This window comes from Rhinatrema bivittatum, chromosome 1 (genome assembly GCF_901001135.1).
Source record: "Rhinatrema bivittatum chromosome 1, aRhiBiv1.1, whole genome shotgun sequence".
NCBI lineage: Eukaryota > Metazoa > Chordata > Amphibia > Gymnophiona > Rhinatrematidae > Rhinatrema > Rhinatrema bivittatum.
The window spans coordinates 349270356-349277307 of NC_042615.1; positions in this window are offsets into that span (position 1 = coordinate 349270356).

Here is a 6952-nt window from a genome sequence, read left to right on the forward strand (position 1 = left end):
CAGCTGGAAAAGGCACGTGCGTGAGCTCAAAAGCTTTTGTGACAAGGCATCGTTTTGGCTGGTCAAACTCATAGTAACACAGAGCTGCCTTATTTACCCAGGCATAAATGAGCAGAACAGAGTACAGCCATGTCCCCTACCTCTGGGAGCTCTTTGCCTTGCACGGGAAAAATAAGTAGTGCATCCTTGCCAAAATTGAAATAATTTTCCAATGTGTGTGTCTGCAGTTTGATTCCTGTCCTCTTTCTCTCTGCTTATTTTCCATACTCTTAGTTTCATTTCTGCCTCATTCTTTCAGGTGTCCTTTCTCGGAGTGGATATTTTCAGACCCAGATTTAGGCAACACAGGCTGCCTAGGTGCCAAATTTTGAAGGCACCAAATATCCTGGCCAAACAGGAGCCTGCTTTCATTTGCTTTAGGGTCATTTGCTGACACAGTTTCAACGGGGTGCCATATGGCACTCTGCCTATGGGCACCAAAATTGTAAATCTAGCCCTGGCCCCCACCTGTCCCTTCCCTTCTTTCCCATCTTCTGCTCCATTCCCTATTATCTATCCCCTAATGCTTGTACCCCTTACCTCAGTATCTGTCCCCTGCTGCTTCCACTTCTTTTCTTTAGTATCTGCTTTCTCCTGTTGCTTACACCTTCCCTTCCCCATCATCCTTCTCTCTTCCCAGCCATCTGCTGCTACCAGCCACATGCTCCATTTCCCAGCATCTGCTCCCCCTAAGGCTTGCCCCCTTTCCTCAGGACTAATTGCTCCCTTTCACTTGTTCCCACCCCCATGCTTCTGCATCTGTTTTCCCTGCTACTGGTTCCTCATCCCCCGCATTCACTACCCCCTATCATTTCCACCCCTTCTCCTGCATTAGCTTCTCCTTGCCACTTCCCCCATTCCTCAACATCTTTTGCCCCTGCTGCTTGCTTCCCCTTCTCCAACATTAGCTCCCCGTCACCACTTGCCCTCCTTTCCCCAGCATTAGCTCCCTTCTGCTACTTGCCCCCTCCCTTTTCTGCTCTCTCACTGGCTTGCCACTCTCCTGCAGCAACTAAATTAGCAATGGGAGCTGGCCACATGGCAGCCCATTGCTGCTTCTGTTTGCGGGCACTGCCAGCAACTTCAAAACTTGCAAGCCAGCACATTCCACTACTGATCTGATAAATCAGGTTCAAAGCTTGCAAGATCAGCAGCATGAAGTCCAATTCTTAAGTTGCTGAAGGGGCACAGTCATACAGAAGACGAAGCGGTGAACAATCATGCAACCCACTCATGTTGCTGTTCTTCCTCCTTTCTGGGTCCTGCACCTTCTCAGGTGCAGTGTGCATGAGGAGGGACAATGGTTTTTTGTGCTGGGTGGGAGTTTCCTGCGGTAGACTTGGTAGGTCTGATAAACAATACTACCACTGCTATTACTGTTTCTAGAGTGCTACTCAACATACACAGTAGGGTTGCCAACTTTCAGCTGTGAAAATTCTGAATACTTTGTTGCACTGAGTAAAATTTTTGCCAATCAGGTCCTTGCCCATCCATACAAGACTGTCATTGCTACCCCCGCCCTTTGGAAAGTGAATCATAAATACTTCCCATTTATCAGGCCACATATTTTTTAATAACTCATAAACTAAGCTAATTTAAAAAATATTCTTCAGTCTAGATGGGTTTTCCTTTTTTTATTTATTGAAATTTCAAAATATATTCAAATACATTACATCTTGTCAAACCATTGGGGTTTTTACAAAGCTTAAGCTTCTTTTGTATAATACAATCTGTACTTAAACTTGATCATTTGTTTTTGACAAGCTCTATAAAACTGCACCACTTCTAGGGAAAACGTCGCAGCAGACAACATCAATAAGAAATTATTCAACATAGTGGCAAAATCTCGGAACTTTTGAAAGGCTGCTGCAGGAAAAACAACTAACATGAACAAACATTTATTCTCAGAAGGAATATGCCCTAAATGTTTTAAAAGCACTTGAAGAAAATGATTCTCTCAAACAGTCCACTTAAATTGTGAGTCACCCATTGAAAAATAGAAAAAGTCTCAGCAATTCAAGCTCCTGAGAAACCTTGTTAGCAACTGTTGCTAACAAGGTATTTTGTCCCATTTCTCTTGCTTATTTCTTGAGCCAGCGACCACAGTCTCATAGTAACATAGCAGATTAATATGGGCATGCAGGACCTCACTCGCTCGCAACCACCCCCATACAGTCAAATAATCACAAAGACATTTCATTGTGGGTAAAACAAGGCCGCAGCTTTAATCTTCCAATGGTCCGAGCTTACATCATATCATTAACACCAACAACTAGGACTTTGGTAATTGCCCATCCCCCCGCCAGGCTATCCGCCACCTTCCGGCAGGATAGCTTAACCAGCCACTCGGCTCGCTCTTTGGCCCCCACATGCCAGGTTCCGACTCCCACCACTCTCCTGCAAGGAGCCAACCCGGGTGGACTCCCGCCACCAACTTGCAAGGAGTCTGGCCAAGCGGCCCCCGCCTCATCTGGCAAGGAGCCAAGCCCTGACAACAGCCCAGTTGTCAACCACCGTCGGCTTTTACCAAAATCCAAATAACATAACCAATATAAATGAACAGTTCCCTGTACGTACCAGGATCAGTCCAGACTGCTGGGTTATGCCTCCCGTCCAGCAGATGGAGTCAGAGAGAAACTGAAAAGGCACCACTCATATACCCTGGTGCGCCCCCTGCGATCCTTCAGTATATCTCTGACTCCAGCAGATGAGAGAGCATAACCTGCGGTCCTGATCTCCTGTAAATTGGGAGGGGGTTTTCCCTATCAGGTTTGACTTAAGATTTTCTGAGGAATCCTGTGACTGGATCAATTTAATTACAGATCTAGTTTAACACTGTTAATAGGAGCAGTAGCAGGCAAGGCAGGGCACTGCCCTACAGCCTTTTCCCGGAGTTTCTCTCTGCCCTGCCCAGTGAGAGGAGGGGAGAATTAATCGGTGGGCCGGTCACTCTCCCTCTCCGCCTCCTGAGAAGTTTAATTCCTCGGAGAAGTTAGTCAGATGGGTATGCTACACCCTCTGCAGGCTCCATTGTATAATTGAATTGTGAGGTTTTTTCATAGCTGCCGGTAGAGGCGCTATACACGTTTAAAAAAAAACAAAAAAAAAACGAGGTAATTTTTAAATTTATTTTTACTCTGCCTGCCTTACTCACTGTGGTCTCCGGAAGGGGTGGCTTGTCACCCGGCCCCTTTTTGCGCCGTTTTCGCGCCGTTCTTTCTTCTTAAAAAAAAAAAATAAAAAATGCCCAGAGGGTCAGTTTGTGCTGCATGTGGGGAGCCGGGCCGCCGGCTCTCCCGCGAGGGCCTTTGCTCCCGGTGCCTTCCCGGGGGTGAGGGCTCCTCGCGGGGGCCAGCCGTGGCTGGGAGCTCTCCCTCACCGCGTCTTGGGGCTCGGGCAGCGTCGGGCAAAATGCGGCAGTCCTCGCTGCCGGTACCAGGGGCGGCGGCCATTTTAGAAAATTCGGCGGCCATTTTAGAAGGGCCTGATTGCGATGCCGTTTCGTCGGAGGAGGGAGAGGACCTCCCACCGCTGTCCCCACCGGACCTTAGCCCCCACAGACCCCGCGGTTTATCGGGGCTTCTAGATTTGTCACCTATGGGAGCCAAGGGAGGTTCTTTAAAAAGACCTCATCCATTTACCTCACAATTTGTTCTTTTGCTCCATAAGGCCTATATGGAGGCCGAAGCTGAATGGGAGCAGGGTGCTCCTGCCCCAGATAAACGTGGCAAAATTTCTACTAACTTGGGAGGGGATCCAAATCCAGACCCTCCTCCTCCTCCTAAACCTTTACGGCATATAGCTCCGGACCCTATTTCACCGGACCCACCCGTTCCGGATTCTGGTACGGAGGTGGGGGGTACGGACCCAGCGGACCCAGTTGAAGGGGACGATCCTCTCATTCTTCGGTTATTTCATAAAGAAGAATTAGATCCCTTGATCATTCATGTTCTTCAAGAACTAAGAATTCCGGTACCCCAGGTTGAAACGAATTCCCAGCCAGGGGATTTTGAGTTAGACGGGCTTCGCACACCCTCACATGCTTTTCCTTTTCACAATAAACTGTTTCAGCTTGTATCCAAGGAATGGGATAATCCGGAGGCTACTCTGAGAGTCAGCCGCGCTATGGATAAGCTTTACCCACTCCCTGCTGATTCTTTGGAGCTCCTTAGGGTGCCAAAGGTGGATTCGGCGGTCACTGCCATGGCAAAACATACCACCATCCCCGTAACTGGGGGTACGGCCCTTAAGGATCTTCAAGATCGGAAGTTGGAGATGTTGCTTAAGCGAATCTTTGAGGTTTCAGCATTGGGAGTACGGGCGGCCGTTTGCAGTTGTATGGTACAAAGGGCTACCCTTCGCTGGGTACAACAGATGTTGACATCTCAGGATCTGCCTCCGGGGGAAGCTGAGCAAGCAAACCGCATAGAATCCGCGGTGGCCTACGCCACAGATGCCTTCTATGATCTCCTCCGCACTTCGGCACGGTCTATGTCTTCAGCAGTGTCGGCACGGCGGTTACTCTGGCTGCGTCACTGGGCAGCAGACTCTTCCTCCAAGGCCCAAACTCGGTTCCTTTCCTTTTCGGGGCAAACTATTATTTGGCACCGAGTTAGAAGACCTTATTCGATCTTTGGGGGAGAATAAGGTGTTCAAGTTGCCAGAGGACAAGCCGAGATTTTTTCGTACTTCGGGTACCTTTCGCGGGTGATTTCGCGGGCAGCGCTGTTTTCGATCGGGGAGGGGTTCCTCTTACGCTTCAAGACAGCCGTCTACGCGTTCCCAAGCATGGACTCCTTCCTTTCGTGGTAGAAGGCCAGCCCGCGCAGGGGCGTCTCATACCTTCGCCACCTCTAAGGCGGCTCAATGAAGGGACGCAGGTCCATTCCTCCGTCCCAGAGGTCGGAGGACGACTCTCTTACTTTCGGGAGGAATGGGCCGCAATTACCACCGACCAATGGGTCCTCGACATTATAACTCACGGATACGCCTTAGATTTTGCACGGCCCCTGCGCGATTTGTTCCTTATCTCTCCCAGCGGTTCTCTGGTAAAACAACAGCGGATTGCTCAAACCCTGCAGCGGTTGCAGGCGCTGGGAGCCATAGTGCCAGTACCGCCCGCCGAACAACGCACAGGCCGTTATTCCATCTATTTCATCGTTCCCAAAAAGGAAGGCACATTCCGCCCTATTCTGGATCTCAAGCGGGTCAACAAGGCATTGCGCATTCCGCGGTTTTGGATGGAAACCCTGCGTTCAGTCATCGCTGCGGTCCACAAAGGAGAGTATTTGGCTTCCTTAGATCTCACAGAGGCTTACTTGCACATAGGAATACAAGAGTTCCATCAACGATTTCTCCGCTTTATGGTCCTGGGATCTCATTTCCAGTTCTGTGCCCTTCCGTTCGGGCTGGCGACCGCTCCGAGAGTATTCACCAAGGTAATGGTGGTGGTGGCAGCGAGCCTCCGGAGGGACGGAGTATTGGTCCACCCGTATTTGGACGACTGGCTCATTCGGGCAAAATCGCGTCGTCTCTGCGAGGCCGCAATTCAGACAGTACTCCACCGACTACACTCCTTGGGTTGGGTAGTCAATTATCCCAAGAGCCAACTGATTCCCTCCCAGAATTTGGAATTTCTGGGCGCCTTGTTCGATACAAGAGTGGGAAAAGTTTTCCTGCCGCAGGCAAGGATGGAGCGTCTGATGGCGCACGTTCGTCGTCTCCTAGCCCTTCCCTTGCCAGTGGTATGGGATTATTTACAGGTTCTTGGTTATATGGCGTCCACCCTGGATTTGGTTCCGTGGTCTTTTGCGCATATGCGGCCGCTACAGAGGGCGCTTCTGTCGCGTTGGGATCCCAAATCAGAGGAGTTTCAGATACCTTTGCCACTCCTACACCCAGCAAGGACCAGTCTGCAATGGTGGTTGGATCCGGTCCACTTGCTCCAAGGCATCGATTTGGAACCACCCCAATGGATCATTGTCACGACCGATGCCAGTCTGACGGGGTGTGGAGCAGTCTGTCAGTCTCAGTCCGCTCAGGGACGTTGGACGCTTTTTCAGGCCAAGTGGTCTATCAATCGTTTGGAAACCAGGGCGGTTCGCCTAGCGTTACAGCACTTCCTGCCTTTGATTCGGAACAGAGCGGTTCGGGTTTTGTCCGACAATGCAACCACGGTGGCGTATATAAATCGGCAAGGCGGTACAAGGAGTCTTCCGGTAGCAACCGAAGCCAGCCAACTGATGGATTGGGCAGAGGAGCATCTGTCTCGGATTGCTGCGTCACACATCGCCGGAGTCGACAACATTCAAGCAGACTATCTCAGCCGGCAGCGATTAGATCCGGGAGAGTGGGAACTATCTCCCGAGGCACTCAGACTCATCTGTCACCGGTGGGGGACCCCCCGGTTGGACCTCATGGCGACTCGTTCGAATGCCAAGGCAGCTCGCTTCTTCAGTCGCAGAAGGGAACACGGGTCGGAAGGCGTGGACGCGCTAGTTCTTCCCTGGCCCGCGCAAGTTCTTCTGTACGTGTTTCCACCGTGGCCATTGGTGGGAAAAATATTGCGTCGGATCGAATCCCACGCAGGACCCGTCATTCTGGTAGCTCCGGAGTGGCCAAGGAGGCCATGGTTCGCCGACCTCATCAACCTAGCGGTGGACGGCCCCTTGCGTCTCGGTCATCTGCCTCGTCTCCTACGGCAGGGTCCAGTATTTTTCGACCAGGCCGATCGCTTTTGTCTAGCGGCTTGGCTTATGAGAGGCGGCAATTGAGAAAGAGGGGATATTCTGAGTCGGTCATTACTACTCTTCTACAGGCTCGGAAGCCCTCTACCTCGGTTGCTTATGTCAGGGTATGGAAAGTTTTTGACTCTTGGTGCCAGGGTTTGGAAGTGTCGTCGCGGCAGGCTACG